Genomic DNA, 3,702 nt, shown 5'->3' with positions numbered 1-3,702 from the left:
TGTTCTTAGATTTTAGAGAGAGAAGCTTGATAATTGATGATTGTGCTATTGAGATCTTCATACCTCTTTGATGTTATCAAAGTTTTGTAAGAATTCTTTACTTTTAAATGCCATTTGATGTTTGATTTCGTTATACTGTTGAATTTCTATTATTTAGCTTGAACTTGATTGTTGAAGTTGAATTACAATGTTGATGATTAGATTAATGATTTCTTTGGTATTGCATTTCAATTTCACCATTAGTGAGTAGTTGATTTACTAGGGAATGTGGTGAAGCATCTTTTGGTGATAATCTAATGCTAATTTTTGGGGCTTTTGATTGAATTGTTGATGTGATTAAATTGGTTAATGAAACTTGTGCATGTGCTTGGTTTGAAAAGGAGTAGCTAACTGATAGGCTAAAGTCGTAATCACCTAATAAAAAATAATTCCTAAGTCCTCTAACTATGCCAATAGGGAAGAAGGGTCGAACCTCAGGGAAACAAGTTAGTTTATTCCTAATTAATTAAGAGTAATCTAAATTATCAAGTAACCAATTTGTTGTTGTAAAAAGAAACTATACTACGGAGATCAATTTTAAGGAGAAAATCAATAATAAGGAAGCCTAGGGTCACAGGTTCACCAATAATTAATAATCCGGGATAAATCAAATCAACCGATAATTAACATTGCATATATAACATGATTAACAGGCTCTCGCAATTCACTAGATATAAGTTCCTATTGAAAATAGCCTTTAATATCAAATTAACATCTGCTCGATTCATCAATTCAATATTGCTATACTTTTAAATCAAATCACATCTGCTCGATTCATAATCTAATTGTAAAGAATTAAAACAATCCAATAAGAAATTATCATGCAATGTCAATAATCAACGATAATAAATTAACCCTTCATATTAATTATGGATTCCCCAAAACCCTAGAATTAAACTACTCACACATAATTAAATCTAAACTAATCAGAGTAATTAAAGGAAACATGATGAGGATCAAAGCAAAGAAAATAAATAATAAAGGAGAGAAGAGATAGTACCAAAAGAAAGAAATATAAAGTTGCATAAACTAAGAGTTTAAAGACAGAAACAAAAGAGAGATAATTCTAAGAGTTTAATTAAGAGGAGAGAGAGAAAAAGAAAAGAAAAACTAAAACTAAACAAATTAATAAAACTAAAACTACCTAATCTAAGGCTAATCCCCCTAACCTACGTACTACTACTCCTTTAATATCTAATGGAGTAATAGGAAAGTGAGTTTGATAGAAAGTCAAACTACAACTCCTAAACCCACTAAAACTAGTTCCTAAACCGACACAATTATCAGCAAACGAAACCAAGTGACCGGCCCAAAATTGCATAAGCCCAAGAAGTAAGACAGCCGAACTGTTGTAGCAGCCTAACGTGTTGCTGGACACATCAGCCCGATCGAGCCCGTCTATCTGGCAGCGAGATGGGCTTCTTCACGCGCGGGCTCGAGTGTTCTCCTTGGTATTGGATCCTCAAGCTTTGAGCCCAATCTCCTCTTTTTAACTAAACTTGATCATGATATTAATTTGGGACCTCTTCATTTAAATGAGCCCTTAATCACCAAATTAAATTCCTCTAACTCGGTCTTGGATTTAAAGTATATAGTCATAAAATACGTTTCGACTCTAATATCTTCATAGTGGCTCAATAAGCTCAGGAATTATTATAAATCTGCAAATTCCTACAAAATAATACCAACTCTACAAAAGCACTAGAAAACGTATATTAGTAATAAAAATAGCTTCATGAAGCTCAAATAAGTACAAATATGACCGTAGGACGGGGAATAAAAATATATATAAAATAGACTCATCACTAACCTTTAGGATCATGCTAGATTGCATAATAAATTTCAATGACACGAACAATTTATTTGAGTGCTATTATTATCGTTTGATCTCGATTTGTGATTTTCCTATTGAAGTCATTTGTAGAGAAATCTAGCTTGGCCATAGGAAATAACCTTTTGAGTGATTATGATTGCTTGTTCAGAGTTGTTCTATTTTCCCTCGCATCGCGTTGTTGATTGAATCCTCACGAATTAGCAAGATTGTTAGCAAGCATGTAGATCCTAAGTTCCCTAGTGCTTGATATTGAATTCTATTTGATTTAGCTTAATTGAATTGATTCCCATTAGTATAACCAACCCGCCCCCTAGCTTTCGGAATAGCTTAGCATCGACCTTAGCACTCCCTCTTTCCCTTGAGATTCGACCTAGACTTACCCTTTACCTCGGGTTGGTTTAGTTTTATAAATATTGTTTTGGCCGGGAAATCTAGACCCCAACGACCTAGGTGTACCCCACGTTAAAAATGGCGTCGTTGCCGGGGAAGGCATGATGATTGCTATTGATATTTGCTTTGAGTTTTTGTATGCGTAGGGCAAGAGGACGAACTCTAGTGCCATTTGATCCGGAAATTGAGAGAACTATAACAAGGATAAGGGTTGCTAATCGTTCTTCAAGTCCAAGCTCTCCAAGAGAGGAAATTCATCAAGAAAGAGAAGAAGAAGATCGAGAAATCATGGGAGCTAATCCAAGAGTAGCATTGAAGGAGCTGGGAACTCCCGGAGCATATAGATTTGAAAGTGGGATTGATCCACCAACGACACCGGAAAATGATTTTGAGATAAGGCCAGCAATGATCACTTTGATTGAGAGGCGACAATATAGTGGTGCTAAGCATGAGAGCCCTCTCAACCATCTTAAAGAATTCGAGAAAAATTACAATACAATCAAGGTGAACGGGGTTTCTCAAGAATTCATCTGCCAAAAGCTTTTTCCCTTCTCACTTATTGGGCCTGCCTTAGAATGGTTGGACAAGGAGGTGAAGCCTAATTCTTTGAGGACTTGGGATGAAGTTACAAAGGAATTCCTATCCTGTTTCTACCTCTAAAAGAAAAAGACCAAGGTGAGAGCCCTCATTCAAAGTTTTAAACAAAAGCCGAGCGAGAGTCTTTATGAGGCGTAGGAAAGGTACAAGGAGTACCAACGAGAATGTCCTCATCATGGGATTCCAACCTACCTAATCATTCAAATTTTCTATGGAGGATTGAGTCCTCAAGGCAAATCTTGTTTGGATGCCGGTGCCGGTGGCCCTATCATGAATAAGTCGGAGGAAGAAGGTGTGGATTTAATTGAGAATGTGGTGAGATACCATATGGATTAACAAGAAGGTGAGAGAGAGTCGACGAGCAAGAGTTGTTCAACGGTCTATTCAATCGACCATCTCAATGCCATCAATAACTTGTCCTCACAAATTTCAAATTTGGGAAAGGAGATGACCTCAATAAAAGCAAAACTTGAGAGTGATTCCTCACAAACACCTTTTCTTCCATCCCACAATAAGGGGAGAGGTATATCTTCTAACTCTACTCCTCTTTCAATTCAACTTCAAATAATATGTCAAGTGGATGTGTGTTTTGTGATGTTTTTGGGTCTTATGACCACGATTCTTCTAATTGTCCACATGCATTTGAGAGTTGTGATCAAGGTGAGAGCAATGATTGTGAGCAAGTGAAATTTGTTTCCAATAACAACAATGGAACAAGGTTTGATGGTCCAAGACAATTTGGGAATAGAAATGCTCACCAACAAGGGAATTTTGACAGTTATAACAATGGTGGCTATAGAAACCAAGGAAACCAAAATTTCCGAGGTAACTATAACAATCAA

The 3,702-nt window shown here is 36.2% G+C and overlaps 1 pseudogene; it reads right to left on the bottom strand.

The window, feature by feature from the left end:
- Positions 1-2,944: 2,944 nt before the first annotated feature.
- Positions 2,945-3,042, bottom strand: LOC145556921 (small nucleolar RNA R71; annotated as a pseudogene).
- Positions 3,043-3,702: the final 660 nt, after the last annotated feature.

The sequence above is a fragment of the Chenopodium album genome, chromosome 8 (assembly GCF_948465745.1).
Source record: "Chenopodium album chromosome 8, dcCheAlbu1.1, whole genome shotgun sequence".
Classification (NCBI taxonomy): Eukaryota; Viridiplantae; Streptophyta; class Magnoliopsida; order Caryophyllales; family Amaranthaceae; genus Chenopodium; species Chenopodium album.
The sequence above is the reverse complement of the archived record's forward strand: the minus strand, read 5'-3'. Positions and strand labels throughout refer to the sequence as shown.